The following is an 18,259-nucleotide window of genomic DNA, read 5'->3' as shown; positions in this document are numbered from 1 at the left end:
ATTCTTGGAAAGGAGCAGATTGAGGACACTGGTCTTTTTTAAAGAACACGTGTTCAGCGCATTTGGTCCTGAGAAGATACTCCAGACTTTCCATCATCACCATTGAGGGGAAAAGAAAATTCTATTTCTTAAGACACTGTGCTGCATTGTAGTGGGCTGGAGTGTGTTTCACCCCTTCCAAAAAAATACATGTCCAAATCCTGACCCCTGTACTTGTGAACATGGCCTTATTTGGAAATGGGCTCTTGACAGATGTAATTAAGGTTGGGATTTCAGATGACAGCATCCTGGATTGGGATGGACCTTACATCTAAAGGGCTTCCCTGGTGGCTCAGCTGGTAAAGAATCCGCCTGCACTGTGGGAGACCTGGGCTCAATCCCAGGGTTGGGAAGATCCCCTAGAGAAGGGAAAGACTACCCACTCCACTATTCCGGCTGGGGAATTCCATGGACTGTATAGTCCATGGGGTTGCAAAGAGTCAGACACGACTGAGCAACTTTCACTTTCACTTTTCTTCCAAAGACAAGTCTTTATAAGTGTAGGCAAGGGGAAACAGACACAGAGGAACACCAAGGGGAGACGATTTGAAGATGGAGGCAGACACCAGGGTGAGGCGTCTACACAGCAAGGAAAGCCAGGACCACCAGCAGCCACTGGGTGCGGAGAGAGGCCTGGACAGATTCCCCCTGAGAGCCACCAGGGAACCAGCCTCACCCACACCTTGATTTTGGACATTTTGCCTCCAGAACTATGAGCCGTGAAGCCACCGGGCGTGTGGTGCTGTGTCACAGAAAACTGAGACCCCGAGCTGAGCCCCCTGACGCGCACTTTGCAGGGACAGACTCCGAAGCTGCCGCTTCGCCAGGCGGGGAAGAGAAGGGCTTCAGGGAAGACGGCAAGAGTCGGGGCATCACCCCAGCCTCGGTCTCTCCCGCCCCAGCTATCAAGCAAATGGCCACTGGGGACTTTCCTGTGGTCCAGTGGTTAAGAATCTGCCTGGTCTGGGAGGACCCCCAATCCCATGGAGCATCCAAGCTCGTGCTCCACAGCTACTGAGCCCGCACACTCTAGAGTCTGGGTCTGCACAAGGGAAGTCGCAGCAACCAGACGGGGGCCCCTGTAGACAAAGCCCACGCACAGCAACGAAGAGCCAGCGCAACCAAAAGTAAACAAACAAATGTGTTAAAATTGTCACTGAAATTTCTACCTGTTCATTTGAACATGAAGGGGCCACGGTAACACGATGGATGACAAAGTCCCAGCCCATCGAGGTGGTAAAACAGAACACAAGAGAAAGACCAGAGCTGCAGGCTGGCCGCTGCCCACATGCCCCCCAGCCCCAGACTCCCCAGACATCCACCTTCCTCGGCGGGTCCTGATAGGAGCTTGTCCCCTTCCGGGCCTGCAGGTCCCCGCTCCCTCCCAAAAGAACCGTGTTCGTTACTGAAAAGTCTTCTCTGCCTTTTCAGCCTCCAAAGCGAGAGGTCGCCAGGACTGTCTGTCCTTACAAATGTCTCTCGGGCTCCCTCTTTCCTCTGGTTTACCCCCTCACAGCCCCAGCCTAGATCCCCCCCTTTTCTGGAATGATTTAAACAGCTTCTCGGTTGTCTCTTGCCTCTGGAAAGTGACACTCTAATCGCTTCCTTCTGCGGGAAACTGCCCCTGCTTCCTCTCCTCCTTGGATGCTCAGGCCTGCTGCTCCCCGCTCTCCCCTCCTCTGTTCTGTCGGGCGGGCCAGCTCCAGACACGAGCACACATCCCCGCTTCTGTGCCTTTGGATCCACTGTTCCCCTGGCCCTGACGCGCTCCCCACCCCTCGACAAGGACCCCACACACATTCCAAGGCCACGTTCTCAATCCCACTTCTCCCCAAGAGGCCGATCGAATACAACAAACTAGTGAACGTAACGCAAAGGAGGCAGACTCGCAGCCGCAGACAGCAAACCAGGGGTCACCGCTCGGGACAGGGAGGCGGGGAGGGGTGGGGGGCAGGACAGGAGTGGAGGTTTACGAAGTACCAGCCACTGTGCATAAAATAAGCTGTAAGGACGTGCTCTACAACACAGGGAACAGCACCAGCATTTTCTAATAACTATAAACGGAGTACAACCTGTAAACGTTCTGGGTCACTATACTGCACGCCTGTAACTTGTATAAAATTGTACATCAACTATACTTCAGGACTTTGCTGGTGGTCCAGTGGTTAAGAATCCGCCTGGTGAGGCAGCCGTCACAGGTTTGATCCCTCATCCGGGAAGATCCCACATGCCACGGAGCGACTAAGCCAGTCCGCCACAGCTACTGAAGCCCAAGTGCCCTAGAGCCCGTGGTCCACAGCCAGAGAGGCCACTGAGGTGAGGAGCCCCCGATGCCTGCAGCTAGAGAGAGCCGGGCACAGCACCCAAGGCCCAGACTGCCAAAAATAAACAACCATCTATACTCCAACTAAAAAGAAAAAATGAAAACAAAAACTCTAGGCACCTCAGTCATCTTTCCGTCACCAAGCTGTCCTAATAGGAAAGTGAGCATGTCTCACACCCTTTTATTAACTGCTTTACAGATCTGGACTGAGCCCCAGGCAGGCCCCGGCGATGGAAAGATGCATCAGAGCCAGGCCCTGCTCAGCAGGATGGGGCAGCCCGAGGAGGCAGGCAAGCAGGTAAGCGCACAGGTGTGAGGGAGTCAGGAGCACTGCAGTGAGGGGGGCCCAGAGGGGAGCGGGCGACCCTCAGAGGGAGCGCCCCATCCTCCAGGTCAGCCCCACTTCCGCTCATCCACCTCGGAGCTGGGCCTCGGGACCCATGGGGGACTCGATGTAGGCGCTCGGTGAGGTCGGAGAGGTGCTGACCTAGACTTGGGGGTGTTCCTATCTGAAGCCTTCATGGAGGAGGTGGCTTTTGAGTTGGACGTTAGAGGCTGTATAGGGGTTTGGCAGGGAGAAAAAAGGGGGAAAAACCCTAGAGAGAGTGAACTGCGGCCTAGGGAGGTGGGCTTTCTTGGCGGGCTTTGCCTGTGGATGGGACAGTGAGCAGTTGGGTGTGGCTGGAGCCGGGGGTCTGCGGTGCAAGGACAGGACACCCTCTTGCCCGTCTGTCTGTCTCCCTGGCCAGACCTGAGCTCAAGGTCAGCAGTAAAACGAATTTAAGAGAGAGCCACCTGCCGCCGCAGGAGCTCTTGTTTGTTTCGTTTAGTCACTAAGTCCTGTCCAACCCTTTGCGACCCCACGGACTGTAGCCCACCAGGCTCCTCTGTCCGTGGGCTTCTCCAGGCAAGAACACTGGAGTGGGTTGCTGTTTCCTGCTCCAGGGGGTCTTCCCGACCCAGGGACTGAGCCCAGGTCTCCTGCACTGGCAGGCGGATTCTTTACCACTGAGCCACCGGGGAAACCCCCCCAGAGGAGCCACAGGAGGCTAAAAGTCAACCTCTCCCACCAGAACGGCCCCTCTTTCTTCTCGGCTTCGCTCCCTCCCCTGGACTTCCCGTCTCTCTGGAGCCAGACACAGGGGTGATCCCCTCTCCCGGATCACCCGCGGAGCCCAGGAGACGCTGATTCCACCGCAGCAGATGTCCATCACCGGCCTCACTGCAGCGCGAGACCGACTCCACTCCCTCTAACCCATCCTTCCTCCTTCCCCAGTAATACACTCTCCGCCGGGCACAGGGCTGTCCAGCCATTTACCTCTAGTCTGCCCCGTAGCTGGGATAAGGCGTGTGAGCCATCACGACCCAAGGACACTTCTGGTTCACACAAGCCACTGTATTCAGGCCTGCGGCAGACACTACACTAGGACCCCAGACAACGCAGGTGCAGATGAACTTCTGCCTGGATAACTGCAGTCACCCCCTCAACTAGCTTCCGCCCCTCTCGCTTCCCTTCTGGGTTTCCCACAACACCACCAAAGGGATCTAGGCTGGGTGTGTGTGGAAGAGGCATCTCCCCCTGCCGGCATTTTCCCTCTGGCCCGGATTTCAATCGGACAACATCCCTTGGGAAGTCCGAACTGCTAGCGGATGCGGAACAAGCTTGAGCACCCTCGCACCTGGTGGAAGAGCTCTCGCTGTCCACCCCGCTCACCATTCCAGGGATGCTCTCCTTCTGTACCCGCTTTCATCCCCGTTAACACCCAGCACGGACGCCCCACCTGCAGGAGCTCCTCTCTGACCCTCGCACACCCTGCTCTGTGCCCTCCTCGCATCTCAGTCACTCCACGCGAACACCAGTCTCACCGCCTGGAAATCATCAGTCAGTCCAGGAGAGTCTTTCCTAAAGCACAGGCAGCACATTTTCACAAGCCTTTGTAACAAAAGTTCCGAGTGGAGCCCACTAAACATTTGTTCTGCTGGTTTTAACCGGAGGAAATGTTCAGCACGGATGGCAGGTAAGAAGACCGGACTGAGGCGCTTTTATACGGTTATAATGCAGAGCATCTGAGCACCAACCCAATGCTACATACAAGAGAAGAGATTAAGGACATCGCGGTGATTTCTCGGGGAAATGAACTGCTGTGATATGAATGGATAACGAGATTACAGCAAATGACATGGGCTCAAGGTTTGAACATGTTGAGTTTGAGGCTTATAGAACGTTCAGATGAATCTACCCAGCTAGATGGTGGCTGGGAAGGAGGCCAAACACCTTGCAGCAGGGGAGAGAAGTCTGAATGGTAGATATTGATATGATGTTATCAACGTACATACAGTCTGAAGCTGGGACGGTAGGGAAAGATGACCAGGACAAGACAGTGGATCCAGAGAGGAACTACAGAGCAGATCAAAGGGAACAAGTTCTAAAAGGCAGCAGACCGGCCTGCAAAGGAAGGGATAGGGAAGAGTCAGAGACAAGAGGCGCCCAGGTCAGGTGTCATCCCAAGGGTCAACAGACATTTGCTGTGCGGGTGTACTCAGTCACGTCTGATTCTTTGCAACCCCAAGGACTGTAGTCCGCCAGGCTCCTCTGTCCATGGAATTTTCCAGGCAAGAACACCAGAGTGGGCTGCCATTTCCTTCTCTAAGGGATCTTCCAGACCTAGGGATTGAACCCACGTCTCCTGCACTGGCAAGTGGGTTCTCTGCCGCTGAGCCACCTGGGAATTGGCTGACAGTTATATACACTATAACAATATATCAGCTTGACTAGAAATGCTCTTCTATGCTCAAAACCAGGCTTCATCGGACTGGTCAAAGCTCATCCTTCAGATCGCTGAATATTCATCTTCTCTAACTCATCACATCACCCATGGGTCACAATGGGGCAAAAGACCAGAAACCTACAAGAAGTCTGGAAACCGCCTCAAAGGGGCCTGAGCACATGCTGAGGTCTCGTGGTACAACCTTCAGCTCAGTTCAGTTCAGTCGCTCAGTCGTGTCTGACTCTTTGTGACCCCATGGACTGCAGTACACCAAGCCTCCCTGTCCATCACCAACTCCCGGAGTTTACTTAAACTCAGGTCCACTGAGTCGGGTTTTAGGAATTCACTGGATGGGAACGCGGGCACAAGGGCCTGGGCACCAAGCTGGAATCTGACAGACGCGTACCCTGCCCCGCCTACACACGCGTGGGAGCTGCGGTTCGGGCTCTGAGTGCGCCCGAGGAGCCGGGGGAAGTCCTGTCCTCGGTTAATACTGTAACTACAGACGCCTGCGATGCAAGCTCTCCCAGACAATTGGCCTACAGCCTGTGTTGGCACAGTCTTTCCATTTATCTTCCTGTCTCACTGTAAATAGCCCAATTTCAAAGGCAAATGCTCTATCCACCCTCCCACATATGTCTTATTTTATACATCTTGCCTTTCCATCAAGATGGAGAAGTCCTAGATACCAAAATAAAGTCCCCTCCCCAGGTCTAAAAATCCTCAACCTGTTAGAACAAAAGATTGCAGGATGAATTCTGGGGTACTTTTCTGAGATGAAAACACACCCAGGATATTCCTCGATGACCAGGGAGTATCCAAAGAGACTTCTCAAGTTGTCTTAAACACTCGCCTCTCTACTTGTATTTGGGTAGGAGGTGAGATCTATAAATGATGGGCAGAGAGATTAAGGGCTGGGGATGCTGGAAGCAGTGCTATAAGAGATGGAATGCACTGGGGTCCCCCAGGGTGCCTCAAGCAAAGCCACAATCCTGTACCTTTAAGACACAGGGCAGGGGACCCAGTATCAGCTTAGTGGACAAGCACTCCTCAAGAGGCTCTGAAACAACCACCCTCCAGCATCCACCATTTGTCACTTTTGAAACACAAAGCTTTCAAGGAAACTCTCCTTATAAAAGTTGAAATAGTGGGATTCTATGGTCGCTTCCCCTTTCCTCGGAGTCCTTCCTTCTAATAATTCAGACTATCGTGTTCTCAGCCAATGTCTCTTGACCCTTGGGGGTAAAGATAAAATGCTTTTTTCTATTTTAAGACTGTACTTTATAAAAAATAACGGGTTCATACGGAAATAAATCTATAGATCTCCAAAGATCAAAAAGCTTTTCTAAAAGCTCTTTTAAAAAATTCTCCAGTACATAAACTAGAACTAACTACTGATATAAGTGGGGGCTTCCCTGGTGGTTCAGACGATAAAGAATCTGCCTGCAATGCGGGAGACCTTGGTTTGATCCCTGGGTTGGGAAGATCCCCTGGCTCAGAGCATGGCAACCCACTCGTTTTCTCGCCTGGAAAACCCCCATGGACAGAGGAGCCTGGTGGGCTACAGTCACGGGGTCACAAAGAGTCAGACACACCTGAGCGACTCAACACAGCACACACAAGGATATATGTGTGATTCTCAGTGAAACAAGGAATCAGCAGACCAGACAAAATACACACAATATAAAAATAAACAGCGCTCCCCTTCCCGGGTCTGGCTAGGAAAGCTCACGGGCTTCTGCAGCAGGAGGGCGGGCACCAACCCCAGCTGGGGAGGGGGTCAGCGTTCACTCACTCACTCCTGTTTGCTTTTCGCTAATTTCTTTTTAATTGAAGGATCATTATAATATTGTGCTGGTTTCTGGCATACATCAACCTGGATCAGTCACAGGTATTCATGTGTCCCCTCCGCAGTGGGCCTGCCTCCCACTTCCCATCCCATCCCACCCCTCTAGGCCGTCACAGAGACCTGACTTGAGTTCCCTGAGTCACAGAGCAAATTCCCACTGGCTGTCTATTTTCCATGTTTCCAAGATGCCCTCTCATTCGTCCCACCCTCTTCTCCCTACCCACCGCCACCCGCTGTAACTCTTCTCTATGTGTGCGTCTCCACTGAAAGCATTAGTCACTCACTCGGGTCTGACATTTTGCAACCCCATGGACTGTAGCCCAGCAGGCTCCTCTGTCCATGGGATTCTCCAGGCGAGAATACGGGAGTGGGTTGCCATTCCCTTCTCCAGGGGATCTTCCCAACCCTGGGATTGAACCTGTGCCTCCTGCATTGGCAGACAGATTCTTTACCGTCTGCGTCACCAGGGAAGGGTCTCCATGGTGCCCTGCAAACAGGCTCGTCTGCACCACCTTTCTAGATTCTATGGAGGTGGTGGTTTAGTCATTAAGTCGTTTCCGACTCTTGCAATCCCAGGGACTAGAGTCTGCCAGGCTCCTCTGTCCATGGGATTCTCCAGGCAAGAATACTGGAGTGGGTTACCATTTCCTTCTAGATTCTATATATATGTGTGAATAGACAATATTTGTATTTCTCTTTCTGACCGACTTCACTCTGTATCTCACTCCTGAACCCGCCTACCCTTGGTAATTTTTAAGGGAACAAAAGTCAAGTAGGACACACAGAATCCATCTCTGGTTGGCTCAACTCAACTTCGCAGCCACAGTTCTGCCACATTCTAAGTCACCGTGCCCCCCTTGTCCCTGGCCCCTTCTGTCCCCCCGCTGGGAGGCACTGTCCACCCTGGTTGATTCTTCTCCCTCCCTGGGCCAGCTTGGTTATCACCTGCCCCTGTGGTACCACGTCCCTCTGCTGTAGATCGATCCATCAGGGTTGAAGATTCACATTTATTTGTGTAATTCTTTAATTAATGTCCTCTTCCCCCGTGGGCCACAGGAGGGCAAGAACAGCATGTTTTATTAACCACTGTATCCCCAACACCATGCAATTCAAGCAGCCTTTAATATATTAATCATTGTTTTCCCAGCATTTAGTTGGTCACAAAGCCTTTAATTGCATCCTCTGGGCCTGGGGAGAGGAGGTCATTTCCCCACTGATTAAACCCAAATTAGCACCCGAGGCTATTTCCTCCTCACTTCCTGGATCCTTCAATCAGCCTGGTCTTCGTCTAGCTCCTCTGATAGCATCCGTCTGCATCAAGCTCTCTGATCGCTCTCTTGCCATCACTTCTGGCTGAATTCACTTCCCCCCATTTCTGTGCGTTAACAGTTTTCTATAAAGATCTCTCTCATCTGAGAACGACCCCGCATTCGCATCTGGAGAATTTCTGAAGATTAGCTCGCGTTTATCCATTCTCTTTCACACAGAAGAGAAAAAAGCAATGTTAAGGAAGTTGACCAACTTCACACAACCCAGAAAGTCTGTGCTTTCCTTATTTTTTCAGTGGTTTTTGCTATATGACTTTCTCGAAACCAAACTTCCATTAGGCATGCTCAATAACTTGACCCTAGAAAAGGAAATATAAGAATAATATGTTTGTTTTTGCAGTGGAGGGATAAATTAGGAGTTTGGTATTAACAGATATGCTACTTTATATAAAATAGACACCAACCAGGATCTACTGTAAATAGCACGGGACCTATACTCAAGGACTATACTGTAAATAGTATAGGGACCTATACTCAACATCTTGTAATAACCTATAAATGGAGGAGAATGTCAAAAAGGAAGATATGGTGTATATATATATGTGTGTGTATACACACACACACACACACACACACACACACACACACAATGGAATATTACTCAACCATAAAAAGGAAAGGAATTGGGCCCCTTTTAGAAATGTGGACAGACCTAGAATCTGTCATACAGAGTGAAGTAAGTCAGCAAGAGAAAAACAAATATCATATACTAATGCATATTTGTGGAATCTAGAAAAATGGTACAGATGAACCTATTTGCAAGACAGGACTAGAGATGCAGACCTAGAGAATGAACACACGGACAAGTGGGGTAAGGAAGGGTGGGGCAGATTGAGAGAGCGGCGTCAACATATACTCCCCACCGTGTGTAAAACAGAGAGCTGGCGGGAAGCAGCTGAAGGTGGGAGCTCGGGCAGTGCTCTGTGATGGCCTAGAGGGGCGGGAGGTCGGGGGGGCTCAAGAGGGAGGGGGTGTGTGTGCACATAAACTGATTCACCACATTGAACAGCAGGAACTAACACAACACTGTAAAGCAACTATACTCTGATTTTAAAAAAGAACAGAAAGAATGCATATGGTAATAAATATGTACATATATATACGTATAACTGAATCAGTTTGCTATACACCTGAAACAAACACAACAATGTAAATTCACTATAGTCCAATCAAAATTTTTAAAAGTAAAATAACTCACTAAACATAATCTGTGATGACAGCAGAAGGGAAAAAAAAAAAAAGAAGCAAGCACATAATTTCGACAGACAGGAAGGCCCATTCATGGCCAAACAACAGACCCATCCGAAAACTGATGACAAGGACGTGAGTCAGCGGCACCTGCTGAAGAAGTAAGGCTCCCCGCACTGGAATGGAAGTCCTCAGAGGCAGAGCCCCCAGGCCCAAACACCCCAACCCCAAACACTGGGGGGCGGGCAGTGCTGTGTGTCCAGGCTGGTCACAGCAGGTGTGAAAGCGGGCCGCCTCCAGACAGCACGTGGTGAAAAGTGCTCACAGGGGAACAGGTCAGTGAGGCACCCGGCTGCGGCATCCCAGCGTGTTTTCTGTCCTCCGCGTTGATGGCGTCATCTTCATTCAACTGGGCACCACGTCCTCAGAGGTCAGCATTCCAGTTCCCTCCCAGTCATGGATGAAGACAAAGACTTTGAAGACAGCAGTATTTTACTTCACGCCACGCCACGACAACCTTCGTGTATTTCTTATTAACTCTGCCCGTGCATCGGGACTTGGGACCACTAAGAACTACAGAGAATGGGTTGTTGACCTGGAAACTCAAGTCAAGGAAGAATTCATCAGGGCAAAGGGCGTGTGAGACGGAGGATGATGGCTTTGTGACTGGCTGTGAACGCAGGTCAACTGTCACCAAGGCGGGGAATAGGCCTGTCACCTGGAAGATGAGAGCCAGCGTGCCGATTCCGCCTTTCAGGTGACGTCAGCGAACAGACCTCGGTCACCCCCTGTGCAGAGGAGACTGCAGCCCAGGAGTGTGTGTGTGTGTGTGTGTGTGTATGTGTGTGTGAGCGTGCATGCTCAGTCATGGCCGACTCTCTGCAACCCCGTGGATGGTAGCCCACCAGGCTCTTCTTGTCCATGAAATTTTCCAGGCAAGAATACTGGAATGGGTTGCCATTTCCTACTCCAGGGGACCCAGTGGTAAAGAATCTGCCTGCTAATGGAAGAGATATGAAAGACGCAGGTTCAATCCCTGGGTTAGGAAGTCTAGAGGCAGAAAATAGCAAACCAACTCAAGGCCATCTATCTCTGAAGCTTCTGTGTTAGTTCTAAGAACATACCTTTTCAAGATGAAGGAGCCTATAGAACCTCATGCCCTGGGGCAATTTAGAGCCCTCAACATCCAGAAGTCCAGGCCGGGAGGTCGAGTTTTCTTGGAGAAGGGGCAAGATTTTGATAGGTAAAGACTGCCCACCATGATGGATACATTAATTATGAGCATGATCAAGCTTCATTTTCTCTATCTGGTCTGGTAAACCTGGAGATGTTTGTGCTGGGAATTTAACTTAAATTTAGCTTTCTGACTTCCCCCTGAGGACAGAAGAGTGAGCTGGGGGGAGTCAGGGCTTCCAGTATGCTCTGAAAAATCAAATTCACTCACCACCTAGGATTCAGAGATGTTACAGCAGCTTCTAAGGTAGGGAAGGAGACTAGTCTACGGCTGCACAACGGATACTTGGGAATAACAGACTTGGCAGAATATCCATTTATTTGTCTTTTCCTGTAGATAAGGTGTCACTTAGGGTTGATTTTCTTGTTCCCCTAGGAGAGCAGACGGGCACATCCAGGTCTGCAGGCTAGGCTAATCCTAGAGGTTTTCTGACCTCAAAAAAGATTCCATCCTGGCTGCCCATGAGCAAGTCCTCACAAACGAACATCCGAAATACAAACCAAGTGACCTGGGCGAACAGAGCCCAGCACGGGAGTGGGCGGTCCTATTGCACGACGGAACTCTGCCTGCGGGACCACAAAGACGGAGGGTGGTCGCATGTTTTCCTTGACTGGACGTCCTTCACAGTATTGGAGAGGCCTGACACCGCATCTCCAAGGAGTGAGATTATGGGAAGAAAGTGTTTCTTTCCAAGGAAGCAATTTCTGAAATTCGTGTCACGTTTACATGTGCAATCCACAGGCAGGATTATGGATCACGGATTCCTGGAGCGCAAACAGGAGCACATTTTAAGAAGTCCCGGAAAGGGCTTCCCCGATGGTTCAGTGGGACAGAATCTGCCAACGCAGGAGATGCAGGTTCGATCCCTGGTCCAGGAAGATCCCGCGAGCCGTGGAGCGACTAAACCCAAGCACCACAACTTCTGAGCCTCTGCTCGACTGAGTCCACACGCCGCCAACTCCTGACGCCCGCAGCCCGCGAGCCCGCGCCCGCGACAAGAGACGCCACCACAGTTAGAAGCCCGAGCACCACAATCAGAGGAGCCCCTGCTCCCCGAAACTAGAGAAAGGCCTGCAGTGAAGGCCCGGCACAGCCAAAAGAAATGAAGACAATTTTTTTTAAAAAGAGGGAGTGGCCCACAGGGTGGTAGAGTCATCAAGACTTAGCTTGTATCTTGGTCCTACACGAACTTGGGCAAGTTAGTAACTTCTGTGAGCCTGTCTCTTTAAAAGAAAAAAAAAGAAGTCCCGTGGCTGGGCAAGTGCTCCTCATAGTCTCAGGTCCCCACCTCCTTACTGTCTTTTACCAGCTGGCCTGCCTTCTGCACAAACTGCCTGGTCCCCTGGGGGATTTATCTGAACTGGACAGATTTTTTTCTTTAATATAATGCATTGGATTTGATGATGGAATGCATCGCATGGATCAGAGGAATGGACAGATAAGGGAGGAAAAGGATTAAACATAATAGCTTGCAAGCTTTTAAGGGGGAAAGTGTTACTTAACATGTGCACCGTTGTGTCTGGATTAATGGCCATGCGGGACAGGAAGGGATAAGCCGTGATGACGGTAAACAACTCTGCTTCTCTGAGACGAGGGTGCAGGGTCGACCTTCCATTCCGCCTTCTTGGCACTGTTCGTAGAAGCCACATGGTCCCGCTCTGCGGACCTGAACCAGAGCTCTGGGCTCCCCAAACCACATCCCCGCCCCCCGGTGACCACACCGGGAAAAGACAGAGTCTTCAGGCTGAGAGCATGAGACTCCCCAGTCCCGTTCTCAGCTGGAGGTGGGACTGTGGGTCTCAAGCTCCTTCAAATCAAAGCAAACAGCAGCCTTCAAATCTAGGGCACGGTTAGCACCCAGCGGTGCCCGAGACTCGTGGTGTTCTCCCCAGAGCAGCCCCACCACCCCGGGGAAAAGGAGACGGCACCTTGGAGCTGCTGGCAACTCCTGGGAATAGTCACCATAAAAGGCTCACAGCGGGTCCCGGTGCCCCCTTTTACCCAGAAGGAGGAAATTCAGACATGGAGAGCAAACGTGTGGACTCCAGAGGGGACGGTGTGCGGGTGAACTGGGAGGCTGGGACTGACATATACATACTACTGATACCGTGCATAAAACAGATGGTTGATGAGAACGTGCCGTATAGCACGGGGCAACTCAGCGCTCTGGGACCACCGGAAGGGGCGGGACTTCCTGCTCGATGGCCCGGTGGTCACGGCAGGCCACGCTTCTGCTTCCTGTGACTCGTCACAATGGCAGGCACGCGCCACGTGTAGGAGGCTGCCTGTCTCTCTGTCTAAACTCAAGACTCCACGAAGGCAAGGACTGGTGGACAGCACCGCGTTGGGTACATAACAGGGGCTGAACATACATTTGTCGGATGAAAGGACCAAAAGAAGGGAGAGAACAAATGAGCAAGAACAAACAGGAGAGAGAAGGATGGGGGGAAAGCAGGATACAGAAAATGAGGACAGGAAAGAAGTCAGAGCTTTTTATGTGTATATACAGGGCGATGTTAGCATAATGAGATGCAAATCCCATTCAGAGCAGCCTGTCAATCAGCCTCCCTTTCTTTTGAGTGCAGCTCAGGCGCTCTGAGTTTGAGGATGGAGTCTCAGGCAGGCTCAGCCTCAGGCGGCAGGGAACTCCTTAGATCAGCTCAGCAGGTCTCTGGTCACAACAGAAAAACCTATTTCCTAATATACGAGGCAGAGGAGCCTGGAAGTCACATCTCATTTGTTAAATGAGGCTTCCCTCCTCATCCTCCCAGAAGTAACAGGCTTCAAATCCACCTGCTCCCATCAGCGGTACCCAGGGAGCCAGCCAGCCAGTCTGCCCTGCCTCCTTCCCTCGGGGTCACCCCACATGTACGGGGGTTCCTTGCCCTGCGGTTCCCAGTACCCCTGCTCCAGATTCCTGGAAGAATACCTTCCCTGTGGCTCTGGGCTGTCATGACCAATTAGACGGCAGCCTGAGCCGTGGTTTCTGCAAGCACAGCCCTCCCACTGCTCCCAGGGAAATGTCAGATGGCGGGTGGCGGTAGGAGGGGAGAGGCAGGGAGACGGACAGATGGAGGCAATGGTTCCCCAGGGAGAGGCTGGGGAGGCGGAACGCCGGCCCAGGAGAGGAAACATGGTGTCCACAGCAAACACGCTCAGATCCAAGGATGTCACAGCCGCGGACTCGGTACTGACTCAGCACTGACGACGTGCCAGATACAGAAGTGCTCCGTGTACAAAAGACAGCACCCCGGTCCCTGACGCTCGAAGCTGCTTGGGAAAACAGCACACACACACAGAGGAAGGCTAAATGACAATATAATGCAAGGTGGCAGGTGCCACAGGCTAAATAAGCCATTCACACAGGAGCTGTCAGATCGGAGCTGTCGACAGGGCTGAGGCAGCTGGGAGAGTCCTCGCAGGAGTCGGGGCGGAAGCGCCCTGAATTCCTGCCGCGCTTTGGAGAAGGCTACTCCCAAACGGAGGACAGTGCCCGGGCCTGAGTCCCTTCCTGCGTGTGAGATGCCTGGGCTGCTTCCCACACCAGGAGGCTGCGACAGCCAGATGCAAGGCAAGGAGCTGCCGGCCAGGAGTTTACGATCCAGTAGCGGGCCCGAGGTTCACGAGTGCCTCCATACTTGTGATCCAGGCAGCGTGTGGGTCACAGATACTACCGCGAATGATGATAAGAGCCTACTGTACTGCCGGAGCCTCTGCGGGACTCAGTTTCCACACCTGCAGAATGGGTTTGTGAGCATTGCCTGCGATAAGGAATAAGGCTGCCGCTGGCGGTAGAGAAGACTTGAGTGTCTCTCCTTCTTCCTCCTTCCCCTCCGCCAAGGTGATCGGGCAAGAAGGAGACGGCATTAGACATGGGATTTCCAGGGCGGGTGCTCTGAGTGGGAGGTTCTATTTATTCCAGGTAATGCTGGAGAAAGGGGCCAAAGGTGTGTGGAAGGCGGACAGTGAGGCACCGTCTCAAGCCTGCCTTCCTTCAGTCTGCAGGCTTGGATTGAACGTGACCTCATCGATTCACTTGGCAATGTCAGGTGGGCTCCCAGATCAACTGAGGCCCCAACAGTGGGGACCAGGTGTTGCGAATCAGGGCTGACTTGTGTCAAACTTCTCTGGCCATCGGCCCTTTAAAGCACATGTATCAGGAGAGACATCTGGTCCAGTTACAACTGACCATCCTTTTGACTAGCGGAAGGAGTGGGCTGTTTACGAGGTCCTGTACTAACCGTTTTAGTGGGATTTGGGGAAGCAGCAGAGATGCATGTACTAAAGGTGCCATCTTTGAAGGACGTTTGCTCGGGACTTCCCTGGTGGTCCAGTGGCTAAGACTTTGCACTCCCGATGCAGGGGGCCTGGGTTCGATCCCTGGTTGGGGAACTAGACCCCACATGTTGCAACTAACAGTTCGTGTGCTGCAGCTAAAAGATTCCACATGCTGCAACAAAGGTCAAAGATCCCAGGGGTGGGGGTGAGTTGAGGGAGCAGCATTAGAACATATACATTACCATATGGACAATTAGACAGCCAGGGGGAATTTGCAACATGACTCAGGGAGCTCAGGCTGAGGTCTCTGACAGCCGAGAAGGGTGGGATGGGGTGGGATGGGGTGGGAGGTGGGAGCGAGGGGACACACGTGTCTCCATGGCTGATTCCTGTTGATATATGGCAGAAACCAACACAATACTGTAAAGCAATTATCCTCCAATTAAAAAGAAAGAAATTTTTAAAATTATAATTAAAAAAAATCCCACGTGCCACAACTAAGACCCAAAACAGTCGAATGAATAAATAAAAACAAATATTTTAAAATAGATCAATAAAAGAAGTTCACTTAACGATCTAAAGTCTCTGCTGGTTTTTTTTTTTTTTTTAAGTTTTTAAAATGGAGAAAACACTAGTAACAATAATCATGGACTAGTATTGTAAGAAAATGTCTTTCCAATTGTAAAATAGTAAGGGTTAATCTGCTGAAGCTAAACATATACCTGCTCTATCAGCCAGCAATTCCATACCTAGGCACATACATGAGAAATGAGTGTACATGTCTGCCAAAACGTGTGTACAAAACATTCATTGTGGCTCTTCTTCCAATAGTCCTCAGACACCCACGTATCCAGCCACAGCAGAATGGACAGTTGGCAGCATAAGAATGCAATGGACTCCTGCTCAGCAAAACAATGATAATCATCATCATCATCTAATGCAACGTGCTCCTGGATGAATCTCAAGGCAAAAGAAGCAGCCACAGAAGAGAACACGCAGTATAGTCGCACTAAATGATATAAAAGAACAGGCAAAATCCATCTATAGCGAAATAAATTAGAGTCGTAGTTAAGAGATAACTGCTATTAATAGATAACTACCATTCTAATTCACGTTACCACAGATAGATTTTGCCTGTTATTGAATATCATTGAATGGAATTCTACTCCATGTTCTCTTCCATATCTTGCCTGGGAATGAATATCAGGAAGTCTTCTGTGCTGCTGGAAATGCTTTAATTTGATCTGAACAGTGGTCACAGGGATGTAGACACTCGTAAAAATTGTTTGAGCTGCATACTTAAGATTTGTCTTTTGGGACTTCCTGGTGGTCCAGTGCTTAAGAGTCCGTGCTTCCAATGCAGGGGGCGGTGGTTCGATCCCTGGTCAGGGAACTAAGATCCCACATGCTGCACAGTGGGCCCCCCAAATTTAATTTTTTTTTAATTTAGAAAAAAAAGAAGAAGAAAGATTTGTTTTTCTGTGCATATGTTATAACTTGATTTTTTTAAAAAAAGATCATTGATTGTAATTTGAAAGCTTTGTGGGGAATGATTTTCTGAGAAAAAAAAAGATACATTATATTTTTATAAACCCACATGGATCTCAGAAGTAAGGGGAGAGGTCCACACCTTTGAATATCAGAGGTGTGGTCATTGAGATGCTGTAACTAAAACATACAGCTTAATTCTCCTTCCTCCTCCTTAATTAATTAATTCTCATCCTCCTCCTTAATTCTCCTCTCCTTCCTCCGCCTTCAGCGGTGTGATCCTTGGCAAGTTACAAGCTTCAGCCACAACCTTCCTTATCTTTGAGGTTGGTTTCAATTTTAAATTCTTTGACCATTGGATAAAAGGCAGGATTTTTTTTTTTTTTTAAACAAAGGAGTCTTTGCTTTCTTTCCTCTTTTTCAACCAGACACAACTTCCTTGCCCTCACCCTCCCACCACTGGCTGGCTGAGAAGCTCTCGGGGTTCAGAGACCACACTGCCCACGTCTTCTGCACTCGACTAACTAGCACAGTGAGATGAATACAACAGACACTATTAGATGAAAGAGCACTATTTTGCCATGAAGTATATTGGATCTGAAGCAAAGCCTTATATGTATAAAGGCTATGACAGCCACAATAAAGCTGACACATCCGAAATAAAAATTCTGTCAGCCAAGCAGTCTAACAATACAAGGTTTTAGAAAGGGTAACTATTTCTACCAGCCAACTTAATGGACCCGTGAATAAACTGCCTTGTTCCCCACCTCCAAACTTGGCTTTGGTCACACACACACACATACACATACACACACACACACACACACACACACACACACACACACACACAGATACTGTATTTCCTTTGGCTGGAAACAAGAAAAACTAAACATACGATGTTTGAGGAGAAAGCTCCTCCCCAAGGTCATGCTAATTAGAGATCATTTCTGCAGGCAGACAAGTATCTGGGCATTCAGTCTGATGGGCTGGCAGCCTTTTTCCTTCACTGGCTCTTCCCCCAAAGTCAAGTGTAAGAATCAGCACTATTGTATCCTAGGCATTTAGGTTGCTATTTGAAATCAGAGCAACAATAGAAAGCAATGTGAACCTGAATGATTTAGCATTTAGAGTCTAGGGATGGATACACACGTCACAAAGACACCTAAAGCAATTCAGTTGAAACTGTAAGACTGCAGAAGGAAAGGCTAAACACAGAAGAAGGTAGCATGCTTTCAAGTAATTTAAAGGCATTTGCCAATGAGTGAGGCAGAGTGGAACGGGGCAGGACCATCCAACAGCTCAAGAGACCTGCTTCGGGTCCCCTCTCTGCCACCACCTGGCTGTGAAAACCTGGACAGGTTCATCCAGTTTCTTGATTTGTGAAGTGGGCACATCAGGATAAATTAAATGATTTCCAAAGTCCCCTTTACACGAGGAGCTTTACTATTACACGATACATAGATAAAGACTGCAAAGATAAAATACTCTTACAACGTCCTCCTGTGTCCGTAAATATTTTGATAGTCTTTAAAGAGGGTTTGTGTCTGGGAGGGGCTCGGTCTTCATACACTCAGAATCACTACCTCTTCTTTTTTGGAGCCAGCACTCTGATTTGGAGAAACCCCCACCTGATTAGGCCAATCAGATTTTCTTTTCTCAGATTTGAAAACTGACATGAATGTCAACAGGGGCAGAGAAGAGCTGTTTCTCAGTCATCCCGGGGTTAGCCCTTTGCAGAGACTGTCCGCCCGCACACAGCCATCA

The 18,259-nt window shown here is 50.1% G+C and overlaps 1 protein-coding gene, 1 long non-coding RNA gene and 1 other non-coding gene across 12 annotated transcripts in view; 1 reads left to right on the top strand and 2 right to left on the bottom strand.

Annotated features, from left to right (window-relative positions):
• Positions 1-18,259, bottom strand: part of SLC39A11 (solute carrier family 39 member 11) — a 363,731-nt gene that overhangs the window by 66,564 nt on the left and 278,908 nt on the right. The gene's annotated exons all lie outside the window — the stretch shown is intronic.
• On the bottom strand, positions 8,129-12,941 carry LOC110142685 (uncharacterized). Its single transcript, XR_002315388.2, has 2 exons — positions 12,837-12,941; positions 8,129-8,606 (listed from the first exon to the last, which is right to left on the bottom strand). It is a non-coding gene; the product is annotated as an uncharacterized lncRNA (long non-coding RNA).
• On the top strand, positions 15,049-15,121 carry TRNAG-CCC (transfer RNA glycine (anticodon CCC)). The gene has a single exon. It is a non-coding gene; the product is annotated as a tRNA-Gly (tRNA).

The sequence above is a fragment of the Odocoileus virginianus genome, chromosome 17, assembly GCF_023699985.2.
Source record: "Odocoileus virginianus isolate 20LAN1187 ecotype Illinois chromosome 17, Ovbor_1.2, whole genome shotgun sequence".
Classification (NCBI taxonomy): Eukaryota; Metazoa; Chordata; class Mammalia; order Artiodactyla; family Cervidae; genus Odocoileus; species Odocoileus virginianus.
Note: the sequence above shows the minus strand (reverse complement) of the source record. Positions and strands in the feature narration are given on the sequence as shown.